We start from the raw sequence: 20610 nt of genomic DNA, 5'->3' as shown, positions 1-20610 counted from the left end.
CTTTGTTGTCCTGTATGTGCCGTTTGATGGCACTCAAGATGATCTGTTCCATAACCTTCCCTAGCACTGAGGTCAGACTGACTGGCCTGTAGTTCCTTGGATCCTCCTTCCAGCCCTTCTTGTTGATAGGTGTCACATTTGCTAACCTCTCGTCAACTGGGACCTCCCTGGTTAGCCAGGACTGCTGATAAAGGATTGGAAGTTGTTATTGAGCACTTCTGCCAGCTCCCTCAGTACCCTTCAGTGGGTCCATTCCAGCCCCATGGACTTGTTTTTGTCTAAGTGGTGCAGCAGGTCGTTAACCATTTCCCCTTGGATTTGGGGGGCTTCATTCAGTTCCCTGTCCCTGTCTTCCAGCTCAGGGGGATGGGTACCCAGAGAACAACTAGTCAGAAACTCAGAAAACTGAGGCAAAGAAGGCATTAAGTACCTCAGCCTTTTCCTCATCCTTTGTCACTATGTATCCCCCTGCATCCAATAAAGGATGGAGATTCTTCTTAGCCCTCCTTTTGTTGCTAATGTATTTATAGAAACATTTTTATTGTCTTTTACAGCAGTAGCAAGATTAAGTTCTAGCTGGGCTTTGGTCCTTCTAATTTTCTCCCTGTATAACCTCACGACATCCTTGTAGTCTTCCTGAGTTGCCTGCCCCTTCTTCTGAAGGCCTTTTTCTCCTGAGGTCCAGCCAAAGCTCTCTGTTCAGCCGGGCCAGTGTTATTCCCTGCCACCTCGTCTTTCGGCACATGAGGACAGCCTGCTCCTGCACCTTTAAGATTTCCTTCTTGAAGGTTGTCCAGCCTTCCTAGACTCCTTTGCCCTTCAAGACTGCCTCCCAGGGGACTCTGTCAACCAGGCTCCTAAACACGCCAAAGCCTGCCCTCTGGAAGTCCAAGATAGCAGTTCTGCTGACACCCCTTCTTACTTCTTCAAGAATCCAAAACTCTATCATTTTGTGACTGCTATGACCAAGACACACTGTGGAAAGATAAACCAATTTATATGAATATGCAGCCAGTGTTTTCATGAACTTTGCAAGTATCTAAGAAGATAAAGCTGCTAAATAAGAACCAGAATGTTAATTTTTTCATGAGCTTCTGCAGATGACACACCTCATTTTAACTGATTATTATAAAATTATGAACTATGAAGATAATTACTTTCCTGGCCAAATGACAAAGGAATTCTTATTTCCAGTATATGCCCTGTTGAATGCCAAAGGCATTGTACATGCTAAGGCTAATGCATTGCTGTATAATAGACACCTACTGATTAGTAGTTCTCAAGCGTAATTTGGTTATGGTATGATAAATTAGGGAGTGTCTTTCTAAGTAAAAATGACATAATGCTTTTTTTTCCACTGGAACTAAAATAAATCCATGCTTCCAATAGAGCACTTCCAGAAAAGGAAATTAGATTAAAATTAAAGCATCTTTTGCATTTCATGTATTTGACAATTTTCAAAAATGATCCCATTCTTCTCATGTTTGAGTGTTGTGCCTGTATAATTGCTTCCCAAAGTTATATTAAGCAACATGACTACCGGGCTCACGTGTGGCCCCTTTGTCTATATTTCTCCCAGAGGAAATTATGGCTCTTTCCTTTACATTCTATTAATGTTTTTATGTGTAAGAAGCCAAAAAGACTGCCTTTAATGATTTAGCTTCTGTGTGGGATACACACATTTCTCTGGTTTCAACCCTAGCAAAGGGGAGGAAACTAAATGCATTTACCTTGGGGAGGTTTCTGAGAAGACTGATGCTTGAGTATGACTGCAGAGGGAATAGGTGATGATTATATTGATGGTGTCTACCTGGTAACTGAGGGTGAGAGAGACCATAATGTCTGTAGCTGGAATGAGAGTGTGGTCTGTGTTTTGGAAGAAGTTTGTAACAGAGAGAGAGGGAAGTGTTTTTATATCTCCTGGGATCTTGGACCTAAGTGACTGCCCAGCAATCAGCTAAGGCAGGAAAGCACATGCAGCTGGCTGTTATTTCGTCTAGATATGGAGCTCTTTATTATGCTTGATAAAGATTGATAAGGTTTTGAACCCTTGCCAGAAAGATACCTCTGTGACTCAAGTCAAGTTTGTCCTTGGAAAGATGAGCTATACCGCTTGGAAACCTTTGATACTGAGGCTGTGAGAAAGAAGAATTCAGGAGCTGGGTCCAGCTTAATCTGGCAGGTTTGGGCAGTCCCATATCCATAAGTCTGCAGCAGGCAGGAGTCTGTGCCGAGCAGGCGGCTGTTGGACCCTCTAGGACTGTGCTTGGCAACTTGGTATAAAATGTTTTGAGATTAGTGGTTTTACACCTGTTTACCCGCCCTAAATAAGCTCTGAACATCCTTGCTAAAGCATAAGGAGAAGGAGACAAATTGCTACTGAAAATATGCAAAACGCATACCACAGCGAATACATGAAACATGCAAAAAATATTTGTGCAGGCAAATAAGGGGCTTTGCAGTCATTAGAGCATTAAGAGGAAGAAACTCTGCACCATCATTTGTGATGTGTTTGCACTGCACTGTTCACGTTGGAGTAGTTAACAAAGATCAAAGGTCACATTTTAACAGAAGAATAATGTATTAACAAACAGCCTTATTATTCCCATTTAGTTAGAAGATAAACTTAACTGTTATTTATGTATTTTATGGATTCTCTCTTTATATTTGTGGGTCACAAAGTCAAACTCCACAGACATTACATGGCATGCTCCATCTTAAATTTAATATCCCATGAGGACAATACGGCTCAGATGATGATGAGAAGGTAACTCTTCATTGTTCTTACCATTACTGGCCCAATACTACAAGAAAATAAAAATAAAATTGAGTCAGTACTTAAATCAGTGATATTCCTGTAGTGGAGGTTGTAAATAATCATAGAATCATAGAATCATTTAGGTTGGAAAAGACCTCTGGGATCATCAAGTCCAACCATCAGGCAACACCACCATGTCCACCACTAAACCATGCCCTGAAGTGCCACACCTACACGTCTTTTAAATACCTCCAGGGATGGTGACTCCACCACCTCTCTGGGCAGCATGTTCCAATGTCTGACCACTCTCTTGGTAAAGAAATTCTTCCAATTATCCATTCTAAACCTCCCATAATGCAGCTTGAAGCCATTTCCTCTTGTTCTATCGCTAGTGACCGGGGAGAAGAGACCAACACCCACCTCACTACAACCTCTTTCAGGAAGTTGTAGAGGGCAATAAGGTCTCCCCTCAGCCTCCTATTCTCCAGGCTAAACAAACCCAGCTCCCTCAGTCACTCCTCCTAAGTCTTATGCTTTACACTCTTCACCAGCTTCGTTGCCCTTCTCTGGACACGCTCCAGCATCTCAATGTCTTTCTTGTAGTGAGGGGCCAAAAACTGAACACAGTACTCAAGGTGCAGCCTCAACAGCGCTGAGTACAGTGGCACAATCATTTCCCTACTCCTGCTGGCCACACTATTCCTGATACAAGCCAGGATGCTGTTGGCTCCCTTGCCCACCTGGGCACACTGTTGGCTCATATTCAGCTGGCTGTTGACCAGCACCCCCAGGACCTTTTCTGGTGGGCAGCTTTCCACTCGTTCTTCCCCAAGCCTGTAGCGTTGCATGCGGTTGTTGTGACCCAAGTGCAGGACTCGGCACTGAGCCTTGTTGAACCTCATACAGTTGGCCTTGGCCCATTGATCCAGCCTGCCCAGATCCCTCTGCAGACCCTTCCTACCCTCGAGCAGACCAACACTCCCACCCAACTTGGTGTCATCTGCAAACTTACTGGGGGTGTACTCGACCCCCTCATCCAGATCATTGATAAAGATACTTTGTATCAGAGCCCTGGGGAACCCTGTTTGTGACCAGCTGCCAACTGGATTTAGCTCCGTTCACCACAGCTCTTTGGGCCTGGCCATCCAGCCAGTTTTTTTACCCAGCAAAGCGTACACCCATCCAAGCCATGAGCCACCAGTGTTTCTAGGAGGATACTGCGGGAGACAGTATTAAAGACTTTGCTGAAGTCCAGGTAGACAACATCCACAGCCTTTTCCTCATCCACCAGGTGGGCCACCAGGTGGGTCACCAAGTGGGTCACCCTATCATAGAAGGAGATCAGGTTGGTCAGGCAGGACCTGCCTTTCATGAAGCCATGCTGGCTGGGCCTGATCCCCTGGTTGTCCTGCACATGCTTGGTGAGCTCACTGAAGATGAACCGCTCTATAACCTTCACCGGTACCAAGGTCAGGCTGACAGGCCTGTAGTTCCCCGGATCCTCCTTCAGACTCTTCTTTTAGATGGGTGTCACATCGGCAAGCCTCCAGTCATCTTGGACCTCCCCTGTTAACCAGGACTGCTGGTAAATGATGGAGTAGCTTGGCGAGCTCCTCTGCCAGCTCTCTCAGGGTGGATCACATCCGGCCCCATAGACTTGTGAGTGTCCAGGTGGAGCAGCAGGTCATAAACTGCTTTCTCCTGGATTATGGGGGGTTTATTCTGTGATCCATCCCTGCCTTCCAGCTCAGGGCGCTAAGTACCCTGGGGATAACTGGTCTTACTGTTAAAGACTGAGAGAAAGAAGGCATTTAGTACCCCAGCCTTTTCCTCATCCTCAGTTGTAATGTTTGCATCCAGTAGAGGATGGAGATTGCCTCTGATCCTCTTTTTGTTGTTGATATATTTGTAAAAATATTTTGTTACCCCTTACAGCAGTGGCCAGGTTGAGTTCTAGCTGGGCTTTTGCTTGCCTCATTTTCTCCCTGCAAGACCTAATGAGGTCTCTGTAATCTTCTTGTGTTACCTGCCCCTTCTTCCAAAAGTGGTGGACTCTCCTTTTTCCCCTGAGGGTCAGCAGAAGCTCCCTGTTCAGCCAGGCCGGTCGTCTTCCCCGCCAGTTCGTCTTGCGGCACTTGGGGACAGCCTGCTCCTGCGCCTTCAAGACTTCCTTCTTGAAGAAAGCCCAGCCTCCCTGGACCCCTTTGCCCTTCAGGACTTCCTCCCAAGGGACTTTCTCAACCAGTGCCCTGAACAGGCCAAAGTCTGCCTGCTGGAAGCCCATGGTAGTGGTTCTGCTGCCCCCTCTTCTCACTTCGCCAAGAATTGAGAACTTAATCATATTATGGTCGCTAAGCCCAAGACAGCCTCCGACCACCACATCTCCCACCAGTCCTTCTCTGTTTGTGTTTGGTCTTCTTGTGGTCAAGTGAGGCACCTCACCTGGTAGGTTCACTTACCAGTTGTGTCAGGAAGTTATCTTCCACACACTCTAGGAACCTCCTAGACTGTTTCTTCTCTGCTGTGTCGTATTTCCAGGAGACATCTGGTGAATTGAAGTCCCCCACTAGAACAAGGGCAACTGATTGTGATACTTCCTCCAGCTGCTTGTAGAACACTTCATCTACCTAATGCCATATAACTAGCATGTATGTCTATACATATTTCAGCTTGGCTTCTCTAGAAGACAAGCATTGTCTCAGGGAAGATATCAAAGAATTATTTGAATTTCATTAATAAGTATTTTTAGTTATTAATAAGCAAGTTAATAAAAGTGTGAGTGAAAAAAGAAGAGGGAAGGAAATACAAGTACCCAAATGATAAATATGTGAAAACCAGAATCCTTTTCTAGTTACAGAAGCACAGAATTGTTGAGAAGGGAATGGACCTCTGGAGATTGCCTAGTCCAATAAAGCTCAAGCAGGGTCGCCTACAACACATTGCCCAGGACCTAGCCTTATGCTAGGTGCTTTAATTTATCAAGAAAACATCCCTTACTATTGGATCTATTATCTATCTAACTTTCTATGAGACTGGAAATTATAAGTGGATGTTAGGAAGGATGCATCATCCACTCTCTCCAAGTTCACAACAAATACCATCTGTCATTCTTTCTAGATCAATGTTTTAAATATGAAAGTACCATTACAAATGCTTGGGAAACTAGCCAGATTTACCCATTAGGCACAGGTTCTACTGCTGACTTTTGAAAATTGACATGTGGCTGAAGACCACAGGACACACATAATGAAGCCTGAGTAGCTGAGAGGCAGAAGTCAGGATGTGATAGTATGCCCCAGATGTCCACTGTCCCATTTTGGGTACAGCTGGCATGGGTGCACTGCTGAGTTGCAAGATGACCCAGAAGTCCCTGCTGACTAGCTTCCACCCATACTGTAATGCTGATGTAAGCCCATTCCTTCCTCCTTCACTTTGGGGACCAAAGTCAAAGGAAGCCGTTAAAGAATTGCAGTGATTCAAATATTTATTAGTCAATGAAGAAGGAATGGGTAGATCAGGAAAGGCTGCAATGAAGAGGAAGACAGGAGCAATTTATTGTTTAAAACAAACTACAAGCTTGTGTAAAAAACAAACAAAACTTTGCAGCTCTATAGTACCTTGAAACCAAAGCTCTCCTAGTTGGAGAGACCTGAGCTGGATAATCTGAGTTAGATGAACTTATCATCCTTGACAAATACAGAAATGAAACAGAAATCAAAATAAGGCCTCATCTGACATTTGGACAAACATGTCAAAATGTATTTATTCTCTTGTCATCAGTACTGCTTTATTCATAAGTAACAAATAATTGGACAGTTTTTCCAAAAGACCAAAATCTTGCTCCTCAGCATTCTTCTTACATGGTGAGAATAGGACACATGAAATGCCTGTCATCTGCCATCAGAAATAATTACTGATGCTATTTGTTTAAAGTATTCTGTACTGGTTAAACCACAACACTAGGCTACAGAATAAGGAATCAGTCCTGATAGAAGTCAGTACTGCTTTGTATCAGAATGTCCCACAAAGTCTGTTCAGCACAAGGACACTATGAGTTAAAATTTTAAAAACAAACCTACTCAGGAGAACATCTATATGATGTCACAGAGTGTGGCTGTTGATACCTGAGCTAATATGTGTGTTCCCAGGCACATAATAGCACCACGAAGAAACACTAGGTAAGGTTTTGAAATGGCATAACAGCTTTTCAGCTAACTCATCTGAATACAACCTGCCACTGATGCAGTTAACAGTGCTAGCTCAGTACTAGCCCAGGGATTTCTTCTGTATTGCAGAGTACAGACTTCCCTGTCATGTTATGCATGTTACATTATTTAGGTACTTTTACAAGGTTTCTAGCTGTACATACAATTTCATATATCTCAAGCAGATTCACACTGAATAAATGTATGAATAGACTTTGTGTAAAGCATCTGGAATATGTTCAAAATAAATTGGTTAATTCTAGATCTCTTCCTTGGTCTAAGCAAGGTTGCTTGCAGACAAGTTTTAGAATTGGGAACATAACCCCAGAGATTTAATATTTTGTGCCCCTTCCTTCCTCCTTCATTGGAGGATGGGCTGGGAGGTGGAAGGAATAAAAGAAAACAAAACCGTCCATGGTTTGAGTGCAGGCAGGCTTAGCATGATCTCTTGCACCTTGACATGGGACCCTGGATGTCAAACTTCTTTTTTCCCATTTGGATCACTTGCCAGAGGTGACTCCAAGGTTCAGTGAGGACTCCAGCTCTGGAAGCCAGTTTTCCTGGCCCTGCAAACCGTACCGAACATACACTGGTTTGAACACACATGAGAGAGGTGAAGGATCAGGGTGCTTTGGCGGAAAGCACAGTGTTTTCCTATGAGCTGCCTTGCCCTATCATGAAGCAAGGCAGGACCCAATGTGCAGCTGGGCCCAAGGGGGAGCTGCTGCTTTTTCCCTTTCCCAGGGCTTTTGGGCACACAGCAATTGCCACAGCAACATCACTTTGCTGTCAGTCTTTTGGTAGAGCAACCCTGGCAATGGAACCACAATATAACCATAAAAGGGACATACCTGGCCATCCCTGAGACAGAAAACCCAAAAGGAGGAATAGCATTTCCTGAAGTGCATACGGGGGGCAGAGAAGTAAGCCACGAAAGGGATGCTGACTATAAAGCCATACCACTATTTCCTTGATGCTGGCTTTTTAAATGCTTTCCTCAGTAACCCAGCTAAATGCTCCAGCTCCCCAGCAAACTCTACAGCAGGGCTTCTCTCAAAAAAATAAGTTTTATTGACGACTGCGATATAAATAACAGTCAAATTATTTGGCTTGAGTTAATCTTGATCCAATATATTAAGAAAGACAAATCAGCCAATGGTTAAAGGCTGTATTAAGACCCAGCTGATCTGAATCTTCTGGGCCCTTCCAGCAGAGTCTGCATCCTTGGACAAGCCACTTCACAGCTCTGTATTTTGGTTTCCCTCCCTGTAAAACTGGCTACAGACATTCCTACCCTGTGATATGTTTCAAGGAAGTTTCAGGAGAAGGATGCTATTTATGAATAAACAGCCACAAACCAGTAGGTAACCTCACATTGAGTTTAATGGTTGCCCATCAATCAGTATCAATTATCAGTGTGACTATGTGAAGAAGATCCAGTAACATCCATCTTTAGGACTGCTTTCACTCTCCTTTAGTGAACAATTCATTAACCTCGCATTTTAACCATTCTTCTTTGTTTAAAACAGTTGCCCTCTTTATTTTGTCTACATGGGTATAAAAATAAAACAAACAAACGAACCTGATCTACTGATAATTCATTCGGGGTCTGGGAACACACAAGTGAGAAAACATGCAGTTTTTCTTGATGTTTATCACCACTGGGCCCTCTGCTTCTTTTCCAATAAAACCCTCTGTGGTATGCGTGCATCTCACTGTGTCTGCACACGGCTTTAGTTGCTTAGGCTATTCTATGCCCATCTGCCCCTCCTATGTATACATTTATTATATAAATAGCTATGAGTTAGTGTCTTTTCTGTGATCTACCCATGAGCTTTAATAGTAAGCTGTTCAAGTTCAAAAGTAAACTGCTGATATTAGAAACAACAACAAAACTCTCCCAAAACAAGAAAACACAAACATTTAGCAAGTTCTTGACCTTGATGTGGTGGAAAAGCTGGTGTATTCTCGTGGTCCTGCAGCTACTCCAATGGCAGTGGTGGTGCCAGCATGACACTGTCATCACCCAAGCTGGACAGACAGGGTCCAGAACAAGATATGTGGCACTGGTCTTTCTGTTGACCTACAAAAACACAAGGGAACTCAAAAAAGCCATGGAAAGAACAGAAATAACACAGTCATCACATAAGGATGTATGACCTTGACCATGTAAAAGCACTGACTGTTTTGAGTGTTTACTTGCCTTCAAACAGGAGCTAGAAGACTGTCCCTTATGCTTCAAACCTTTTTAAGAGACATAGTGGATGAGAAAAGTTATCAAACTTACACTGCTAAACAAATGTGGAGAGACTGCAAAGCATTAAATGGGAAGAGACATTTTAGAGAGTGTGCTGCTGTATTATCTGTAGTTATTAACCATAAAGACACGAGCAAAATAATAAAAACTATGCTCTCCCCAGAGAAACACATGAAGTAGATATTGCACCAATGAACATACAGCAATCTTCCAAAAAGATCTTTCATTGAAAGCAGCAGCAGCAAATGGAACAGCAAAAGTATAAAAATCAGCTATGTGGAATGAAAATTTTCATGGTACAACTCATGGCAAAGGAATGAGATTAATTGCTGTTGTTTCATTTAAACATAATATTGGAACAGACACATTCTTTTCTCATAAATACATTCACAGACATACGTAGTTTTGACTATCAAGCAGAGTGGCCCAAAGGGAGCTAATTGCAAATTGAACCATTATCTGAAAGTCAGTGATACAATTTCTTTAACATATAGACCTCAACTGTTCATTTTATTTTATTTTATTATTTAATTTTATTTTTTAATAAGTTTAGCGAGATCTCACTTCAGATTTTTTTTAAAGCATTGCTTTAACCCATCCTACTATGAAAGACACTACCATCTCTCCATGTAAGAAACAAATACAAACTTATTTTCTATTAAAATAATCTGTACTAAACTTATGTATTGATATTAATATCAAAATTGTGTTTGCTTTTCCACTTTCTTTGCTTGCAGTATGAATTTTTCCAAGGGCATCATCATATTTTCCCCAACTTTGACCAAACAATAGTCTTCTGGAAATCAGGTTTCATTCACAACTGAGGAAATGCTAAAATAAACCTTCAGCTAATTTTCAAATATATGTCTCTCTAAATATTTATATGTGTACATACATTCAGAAATATTTATTGTCCATGGAATAGGTGAGAAAAAAAGACAAATGTTCTTTCATTTAAAATTAAATAGCTCAGTAATTCCAGAATAATGATTTTTTTTTTGCCAAAAAATACTAGTATTAGTTAAAACTACTTTTTAAAAATTATTTAAATGTTATTCTACAGCAACATGTGTTATTTCTTTACAGTTATATTTATTTAGGGCAGAAAGAAAGAAAGAGTATGTGGGACAAATATATTTAACACCAGATATTTAGAACAAGCGAACACTTACTTTTTCTTGCGTTATGTGTAGAATATCACAAGTAAAAAAATGCACAATATAGTCTATATGATATAAGGTAAACCATTTGGTAGTAAGTATGCAGAGTCTCACTTTTGTACTGTTAAGATCTGTGAGAAATTAAAAACAAAGATTATTTCTGGCAATGTAGCCTTTGCTCTACAAACATGAGACATTGGTTGCTTTCCAACTTACCTCCCTGCAGACCTCTATCTGTGAAGGACAAATTTTATTAAACACTGGTAATAATCAACAGTCCTTTGATCTCAATACTATCCTCAGTCTTCTCTGCATGTGGCAGAGCTTGAAATCCACCGAAATCATTTGGCTGGTCTGCCTTTTGTCATCTCAGTTGCGTGCTCAAGGCACTCTTTGTTTTGTCATGTATATCAATGAATTTATCTGCTCCATCCTTTCTACCAAGTCATGGTGAACATTACCAGACTCTTGGCTTCCTTTTTGTCTAACAGTACAAAAAGGACACTAAAGGTAACAAGATCCTTCCACACAGTGAAAGCACTTTCCTACAGTATTCTTCATCCACTGAGACAGTTTCTTCTGCAGTTCTTCTTTACAGGCCTTTTGCTCATTACTGATAATCTCCATAAATGTCACATGGTCTTCTAACTGGTTGTTGTTATCTGATATTTCCCTATAAAGACTGAGTTTCTCAATGTTTCTGATATACCCATGACTAATATATTTTGTTGGAGTCTTTATGTTTCTGTCTTACAGACAAGCTGGAAAAAGATCCTGGAATTTAGGAGTTAAAGCTTAATTGCTCCTAGGGAAAAGATACACGCAATTGGTCTCCTGTTGACCTATCATCAGGTCAGCTGGGGCCGCAATAAGAAATGCTCCAAGCAAAAGGCAGGGATTGGCCACTGGAGCTGTCCCAGCCCCTGGAAAAGCTGATGCCCTGCCCTGGCGCCAACGCAAAGCTGCTGCCCCAGTAGTGCCTTCACCGGCACTGTGATTATTTGGCAGCCTACTGACCTAGGCGGTTTCCTGTTTTGCCTAAGCCTAAAGCCATCCCTGGATCCATGTTCCCAGTTTGGCAAACATCGGGAGGCACAGGTATGACAGAAGCACAGTGGCATTACAGGCAGTCCTCGCATCAGACTTTTAGGTGCTGATGGGTCTTTACTGGTGGTAATGTAATGATGATGGAATGCAGCTACTGCCAGTAGAGACAGCGAGTGACAGAGGCTTTGCAGATCCTGCGTATATACCTATCAATTATTTCCCTATATCCTTTTCTAGCTGTAGATGTAAGTAACTTGCCAGTGTAGCTAGGATACAACTTTCTTAATCTAAAAGTATTAATGCCGAGCTCAACGATTCCAGATTCAGCTGAATAAAACCTGACCATAAAAGCATACTAAATAGCACCAGATATTTGTAGATGCTTAAAATTATTGATAAATAATTGTTCAACAGACAGAATGAGGGGAGGACAGAAAATAAGGAATGAGGAATCCCATATTTCATATGACCAGCGAGAAGAAGCTTTTACCTACACTTCTGATCAATTCTCAAACGCAGACTTGCTATATGTATCTGTACTAATAAAAACCATTAGCATGTTCTTCTCCATCTCATTCTAATAACCATCCAGACTGAGCTTAGAAGCACGAATGAATTTTAGAGTCTGTTGTCCTTGCTCAGCTGTATTCTACAGGGCTCATAGGAACCATTGCAAGGACACACCCAAAACATAGGAAATCCACCCTCAGCCATCCATCACTTTCTTTCCCAGACTTCTTCACTTCCTCCCCTTCCACATATACACCCACCTCTATTTCTATTTTCCATGAGGAGCAAAGTTCAGAAGAGGAGACGAGACTGCTTTCTAGATAAGATAGAGACAGGGAAAGGCAGTTCATGTGGCTTGGCCCAAGTGAAACATGCCCTTCAGGGTCAATTCCAAGTTTCAATATAGACAAATCCATCCTTCTCATGGCATTCATTACATTGTGCACTGGAGGGCAAAAGGTTAGAAGGGCATGTATTTCCGTACATCCTGTTTATACGAATTGCTATGGTCAGGCCTGAGTTCTCCTGGAGGTGTGGGGAGACACACTGGAGGAATCATCTCTCCAAAGGAAGCTATCTAGGGTTTAGACAGTAATTTCAGAAGTCCTGGACAGTGTTTCAGCTGACACATGAGCTGTAATCAGTGCAGGGTTTTCCTCTAGGGGCAGGACTACATGCTCATAATGACATGATGGAACAGAAAACAAAAGAAGATTCAGAGATTTCAAATCTCTCAGAAATACTGGGTGACACTGAGCTGTGCGATAGCCAACAAATGGCAATAGAAGTGCATTTTTCTCACTGTCACCGTCCTTCCCCTTTTCTTCTCTTGTTCACTGCCTTCCATCGGGCACGGTGTGCTAACTTGAAAAGCAGAAACAGCATAGCTGTGCTATTGCTTTCTTTCCTCCATATTGTTTAGTCGCACTGTGTTCAGATTACACTGCAAGCATTCCTGCTGAGGTCTGTGTTTATTCAGCAGTTTGTGAAGCAGCAGCAACAGCGCAAGAGCCTTAATAGCCACAGGGCATTGGAAATCACTTAGCAAAAATACATGGCTGTTCATAGGTCAGTATTTTTAAAGTATTTGGCCTACAGTGTTTTAAATCTAATGATATATGTGATGAAAGGCTGTGTGCACCCCTGCTATTGTCATTGGGGTTTGAGAAAAGCTAGTCTGGGTATGGAAAGGCAAGCTACTAGGGCAAATCCAGCCCTGAGAAACCCTGAGTTAGCTCTGTGAGGTCCTCTCTGAGGTCCCTGTAAGCAATTTCTTGGCACAAACCCCACATATTTGGAGGAGGAGTGGGTAGTGTCAATTTATCAATAAACATTAAATATGTTATGTTGTGTTCATTGGAACAGGGATTCAAAGCTGAGCATCCCAACTCCCGGCCTAGCGGGAAAACCAACAGGCTCCTGGAGAGACATTCTGAACTTGTCTTCGCAGATGGTTAATACCTAATACCTCTGGGCACTCCCATGAGTAGTGCGGAAATGAGGCAGAAGATGAATTTAAATGCATATGCCCCATAAATAGGATAAGCACTACAGCCTGAGTACTATAGATGACTGGTTTAAACTCTGTCTTCCCACATTTTATGAGAAAGGACTGATCTAAGCATCTAACTCAAAAAGGAGATTCAAATAGCAAATAGGTGGCTTCTTAATCCTCTTTACAGCGATAGATTAACCACTAAGTTTCCCTCCTGAATACTGCTGAGAAGTCAGTTTATGTTGCTCCCCAGTTCTTCAGGATCCTCACACAAGATCTAAGCTTTGTCCCTATATGCTACAGGAAGATTCTGAATTGAATTTAAGGACTGTGTATTCTATTGCTGGTGAAATGGCTAAAAAAATGAATGTTAGCACCCTTTACACAACTTGTGCTACATGAGCATATTTCTCCTACTTCTAGTGGTTAAGAACTGTTCCTAACTGCTGAAGTCAGCTGCTGAACTCACACTGACTGCAGTGGCGCAGTCAAGTCCCAGTGTCACGCTGGGCAGTTCTCTAGTGATGGAGCATGTCCTGAGCTGGGAGGTACTTTCTGGAGACTATGAATAAAACAGCAGAACGGAGGGCTCGGGGCCCATGGAATCTCGAGGATTTAGCCAACACAGATCACAAAGTAGAGAAAGACCAAATGAACTTCACTCACCAAGTGCTCCTTTCTAATGAGAGGGCTAGTTGAACTTCATTTGACTAAAAGCTTTATTATAGATTGTGCACTAGCTATATCAACCAGAAAGCAGGAAAGGTCGTCTGTTTAGTTTTGTTTAAATTGCTGTGATTGCTGACTACAGGAATCTTTGCTGTTACCTGAAATGATCCCTTCTTGAAGAAGTAATAGCAGAGTAAGATGGGTGGTGATCAGTCACTAGAGGGTAGTAATCAGAGGAAAACAAAAAGGGGCACAATAAAGTTAACTATTTTATGGAGCAACATTTTAATTTTATAATTAAAAGGCATAATTAAATCTTTAACTCTTGATAAAAAAAATCAGTTTCCCACAGGCCGTCTTCACGGAGTAGAACAGTTCAAAGGCCTGATCAGCTCTGATTTACTTCCAGTGCTGTCAACCTCGGCTGTGACACAGAACAGGGATCTGTAAATGTGGGGGCTACACTGCAGGCTACAGATCTTTGAAGAAGCTTTTTTATTGCCCAACTTCAGCTCATCTTTTATATTATTCTGTCATGGTGGTGGCATTGCTCATGTTCCTGCTAGTGGATGATCATAGCTGGACCGTGTGAAACATAACCTTGGCATTGGACCCTATGTGCAATATCAGTATATCATATAATTATTGCTGTGCTTGTGTGCTACAGATTTAATTGTAAATATCCTTATGGCCCTCATACTATACACAGCTGGCTAACTTCAAGAGATGATGTCAACTCATTCACTAGATTAGGTAAAACTGGATTGTGGTTAGCCCTTTCCTGGGCCACACTGCAGTGGACGGATTGCAAGGAAGAGATGTGTGATTTCAGTGTGGTATCTCCCATACATTCATTATCCCTTGTTCATTCCTTAACAAGGAATTACAGTTTCAAAGGCTTCATCTACAGCCTGCCCAGACCTGTCAAGTCACATGGGCTGAGTAAAGGATCACTCACTCTTTCGGCCCCCCTCTCAGCCTGTTACCTCGTGGTGATGTCTCAGGTTTTGGAGCACGTCGAGCTAGCCTCTCTCTTTGTTGACACCATGCATCACGTGCAGCTGGCAACTGTTATCAGCTCTTCCCCAGGAACAACCCTCTGCGTAGGTCCTGTCTTATCACAAGCTTTTCCAGCATGATTCCCGTATCTTGCAAAATCTGCTTGCAACACATTCAACAGCTCCTCTTACTGCAGCATTATTTACGTTCCTCTGAACAGATGCAACTTGTAGGTGAGTTGGGAAGTAAATGTAATCTTGACTCCATTTAGTCAAATTTATGTCTGTCTCAGAAGGCCAGACATGCCTGAGAGGAGTGTAATGTGACTACTGAACTCTGTATAACACCAACCCCATCCTCAAAGCGCACAGGAAAAATTCAGTATTTTTTTGCTGATTTAACGCAGAGTATTTTCCATTGTTTCCTCCCAAAGCAAACTGAACTTATATGACATACACTTACTAATTCATCCCTAGCTTATATTTTTCAACAACTCTTTTCATTGCTAATCTTTCATACATGCATGGGTGGAGTACTTATTGCAACGCAAACCTGCTCAACAAGAAACTACTGCATAGAAGACGTATAAATCTTCATTACACATTTAAAAATAATAAGTGATAATGTATTCTGGAGTTTCAGAGTGATTTCAAGAATCTTTTGCTAATTCTTCATTAAACTTTTATTTGGCGAAATCTTGTTAGTTGACTATAGGTATTTTTGAAGAAATGTGACTATTTGGTAAAGTTTTCTCAGGCACAGCAGAGGGTCTCTTGCACTGAGATTGTTGTGTTTGGTTAATTCACAGGTCCAAAATAAAGAAATTCAAGCTTTTGTTGTGTTGTTTAATTAATTTATTTTTTGCTGAATGCACAGGTTGGGAGAAATACTTTAGTTGTCACAGCACTGTGACAAAAGACACAAATACTCCAAATCAGAAATTCATATGATAGGAAATGTAAACCTCAACATCTTTACATGGTGTTATTCAATTTTTCAGTCATAATGTTGAACCAACAACATTTTTTCTCCTTGCTTTAAATTTCTTGGTAACGCATAGAAATAGATGAATGCTCATTAAAATATGTATTCACTTTGGACTCCATGAATGATTTTTTAAGCTTATTACGGAACTACAACTTATTCATAATTAAAGGAAAATAGGAAGAAAATACTTTCTATAGCTTTAATTTTGCAAAACAATCCAGTAATAAATCTGAGAAACATAATAATATCTAAAGTAAAAACACTCTTGTAAAATGCAAGGAGCAATTGGTTTTATTAAAGAAAGACGTGCTTATCTGTTGAAACTTCTCTGTACTGCTGAGTAGGTCACGTGATATTTTGATCAAGAATGAATTTACTAAATTGATTAAAGTATCATGTTTAGAATAACTTGATGAAATGTTTGATTTTAAAACAATATTGTAACCATTCCTTAAATAAAAACTGAAACAAAATTATAATTATAGCACCAAAAAGGATAAATTATGCTTGTAAGTTATAATTCTAATAGAATTATAACAAGCTCAATAAAAACCAGAGTAAAATTCTCCCATCACTTACATAAGAGCTAATTCAGGCCAGTTAATCCCCTGCCTATGTTCATAAATGGCCTGTCAGATGTCTGGGATGAATTTCTGCTAAATTATTTTTTTAATAACAGCAGCAGAATATGAGAAAGAGGCAGGGCTGGTGTCCTTTTTCAGGGCATGCTCTTTCACTGTATGGCTTGCACTTTCATACTGTATGACAAGCGGTCCCAGCTGGGCTATCACCAGAGCATGGACATCTTTCAGAAGACAAATCTCACTTGCATTGCTTGTTAGTACATTGGACTGCTCCGGTCTACTAACATCTATGACTCACTCGTGTCTGTGCCCCTGTTTAATATATTTTATAATAAATTCTTTAGCTGGGGTTGAACTGTTCTAGACAGCATATGTTAGCATGACTCATTATTATCTAAGCATTCAAAGGTAGAACTGGATCTATGTTGTCTGGTTTCAGCATAGTCAAACCCAGCTTGCAAACATATGCTTGCCTGGAGCTGTATCACTTAAAAACAAACTTGAATTTGCTATGCCAAAAGCAGTATTCATTAGTCAGTCTTGAATTTCAAACCCTTACTTGTAATAGGTAATTGAGAGAATTAAATGTTTTAAATTATTGGAGAAATATTTCTTCTGATTAACGGGGTGCTGCTTTGTCCCTACATAATGAATGTTCTGTGCAGTGCTGATCCTCCCACCTCAAAAAAGGATATGGAAGAGTTGTAGCAGATCCAGAGAAGAGCAATAAAGATGATCAAAGGTATGAATGACTTCTATTGGAAGGAACAATTACACAGGCTAGGAAACTTCAGCTTGGAAAACAGACAATTGAGGGGATATATGATAAAGTCATAAAAAATGGGGAGTGGCATGGGAAGGGTGAAGAGGCATCAGTTGTTCATTGTCTGTCTCAATAGCAGAAGTAGTGACATCAGACCAATCTCCCCCACCATCTCAGATTCAGCTAAGATTGAGTAAAGGAAGAGGGAATTTTAAAACAAAGTGGTAATGACTGGAAGACAAGCCAGATCATTGAATTTCTGTTTTAGAGGCATCCCTGAAATAGTGCCAAATCACAGAAGCCAGAAATGGGAAGCCTTTGCCTCTGTCCCCCTCTGGTCACTTTGAGGTACCTCACAGTTGTCAGGCTTTGTCATTTCCATCACACAGTCGAAAACTGCAAGTCTGCTACCCCAGACCAGTAAAGTCCTTGGGACTGAAATTGGAAACATTTCTTTCCTTTGGTAATCTCCAATTTCTTAAATTCAAACCTTTATTTATCCTCACAGTAAAAACCCATAGTTTTAGAGAAAAATCAAATAGACAAATATAAATTGCTTATATACCCTAAATCTCGCTTTTCCCTGATGTCAGCCCAAGAGTACTGAAGTCCTTCAAGAACTGTCATGCGTATCTGTGTGACAGAGACCCTCTGAGCAACACCCTCCTCTCACCTGGAAAGACAGTATCACTTTAAAGATTACTATTTTATATCTGGGGTCAAGGACATTTTTCTGGCTTTGTCTTCTAAAAAGCTTCAGTGATTTGTGAAAAAATTATTTAATGTTAAGAATAAAAAGTCATTCTTTTGTCTTCTTATTTGTATTTCTTTACAAAGCTGTTTTACAATGAATCAGTGTCCTATTACAAAAATATTATAATTGCTGAGCATACACCGTTCCCACAAATTATAGCAGAAATCCTATGGTCTTGTAATACAAATGTTAACTACATCTTGTTACAGTAAGTAATAGGAGAGGTTTATAACAGTAACTGAAGGAAAGGAACCTGTGTATGTTCCACCCAAAGGTGTACTACTTTTCCATGAATTAAAGCAATGTAAACAAAGAAGGGATGAGTTTTCTGCAGTGTCACTGAGATTATAATTAAAGGACAGCGAACAACATATCTAATTATTAGGAGATGGGAACTTGATAGCTTTGGGGAAAGGACATCTTTGACGTTTTGCTTACAACAACAAGGTGCTGGACTCAGTGACCCTGTAAAGGTCTTTTATAGCCTTATATTATGAAACTCAACTCTGGGGGCTGATCATTTTATCACCATTTAGTCAGACTGGAGACGATGAGGACAAAGATTTGCTTGAATGTGTCAGCCTTTTGAATGTCAAGCAGATCCTAAGTGCTTATTAAATCCCTGACACTCTTCAGCTCTTACAAAAAGAATTCAGTAGTTTTATCAGGTTATTTAATCACTGAAAATGTATCGCTGTTATCCTCTATTTCCTTAAATTTGTTGTGATTTGCTTTTCTCCTGCTACTGTTCATTTCCTGGCCTACAAATACATTTCAAAACAAAAGTTAGCAGTCAAGGTTGTGTCACCTTAAACCCACATTTGTTATATATGGAAGGAGTACAGATGGTGCTCCTTGGAGCGAGCCAATCATCTGTAGCTAATGGAGGACTAACAAGACTAAGGTTCCTATTTTAAGTGGTTTAAAATTTAAAACTTTGAAGTACGAGGCAATTTAAGTATCATTCCTAATCAGGATATGTCTCTGAGGCATCATTACACAGTCTTGCAAACCAATAAAATATTCAAGCCAGCACAGCCTTGCATACATCATTGGATACACAAACCGAATGTACATCATTGACATTGGTCAGTGAATGTGTTTCAGGGAGCGAGATGGACTGAAGAAAGATGGCATCACAAATATTGACAGAAGGAGGAAGGTGCTGCATGAAGGGGTGATTAACGCAGCCTTCTACGATTAATTTAAAAATCCTGCTGTGCTGAAGAAAGCAGGTAAAGCGTTTATGCTGAGTGACACCCCAGGCACAGTGCCACTCACTTCAGAGATGCCTGCCAACAGATGCTAACTGAAGAACTTGTTTTTGATGGGGAGCATTCGCCTTCTGTAGTTTACTGGTGAACAGAGGCAACGTAATGAATAGACAGAATTCAGCTCCCATATTTCATTGTAAACAGAGAAAATATGATAGGACCTTGTTTTTGCTTTAACCGTCATATGAACTTCAGAGCTGAGAAGTCTGGTACGCAGGGAGCCTGCCTCACCATATGAGGTTTACATATACTTTTTCATTTTTGTTTCTGTCTACACCAGTTAATCTCGACGAATTGACACTGAATGTTATTTGCTGCTATTAGCTCTCTGTCTTTACGAATTATCAGCATTATTTTAAAATGGCAAATAAGCTTTCAGGCAGGATATTAAAAATGAAAAACCTATTTAAACAAAAGATAAATCATTTCCCCCAGGAACCAAAGAGGTACTTTGAGGCTCAATGGTATGGACCTTTTCTACAGTTTGATTAAGAATAATAACGTAATCTTTGGAGAAAAAAGATAAGCCTATGAAAGTAGTAAAATTACTGGCTGGAATAGCTACTAAAATATGTCTGCTGACATTTGATTCTCATTAACGTTATAGGTTCTTTGTATTATGGAAGCACCAATAATGCAGAAAATGTGTAAGACCATAAAAACATAATACCTCCACTGGAAAGATCTGCACCATGCTACTAAATAAAGCAAAGGTAGTGAGATGGTCAGAAGTAAATCTGTGGGATGTTTCTTCAGAGTGTCATTTATTTCCTTTGGAAAATACGCTAACAAGACATAAGAGGCTTGAATGACAGTGAGAGGGAACATGTGAAAAATGTAGGTCTCAGAGAGTTTCTGGCTTTTACTACTTGTTGCTTTGAAAAGGGAAAATGTAAATGAATCGAGTTTCAGCTTGTACAGGAGATAAGGCCTTGAAGTGATCACAAAGAGTAGGAGGTGTTGACAAGTGATACCTACACGAGTGCCACTGGGAGAACTTGTATTGCTATTTGATTTGGACAGTGATAGGGAAATATAATTTTCTTCATTATTATTCAGACTAATTCAGAATATTAGTACAGACCAAAAGTAATTGTTGCAATTGTTTAAAATAATCAAGCTCTGTTTTCTGATTATCCAAACGTTTT

General features: G+C 40.7%; 1 long non-coding RNA gene across 2 annotated transcripts in view; it reads right to left on the bottom strand.

The window, feature by feature from the left end:
* Positions 1 to 6480: 6480 nt before the first annotated feature.
* Positions 6481 to 20610, bottom strand: part of LOC142053366 (uncharacterized) — a 56831-nt gene continuing 42701 nt past the window's right edge. The window contains exons 1-3 of one of the 2 annotated variants that reach the window (XR_012659198.1): positions 15088 to 15469; positions 8903 to 9046; positions 6481 to 7529 (exon numbers count right to left, since the gene is read on the bottom strand). This is a non-coding gene — a long non-coding RNA (uncharacterized LOC142053366). Of the gene's footprint in view, positions 7530 to 8902; positions 9047 to 15087; positions 15470 to 20610 lie in introns of those variants that run through there. The other variant, XR_012659197.1, reaches the window with a different exon arrangement.

This window comes from Phalacrocorax aristotelis, chromosome 2 (genome assembly GCF_949628215.1).
Source record: "Phalacrocorax aristotelis chromosome 2, bGulAri2.1, whole genome shotgun sequence".
NCBI classification, from domain to species: domain Eukaryota; kingdom Metazoa; phylum Chordata; class Aves; order Suliformes; family Phalacrocoracidae; genus Phalacrocorax; species Phalacrocorax aristotelis.
The sequence above is the reverse complement of the archived record's forward strand: the minus strand, read 5'-3'. Positions and strand labels throughout refer to the sequence as shown.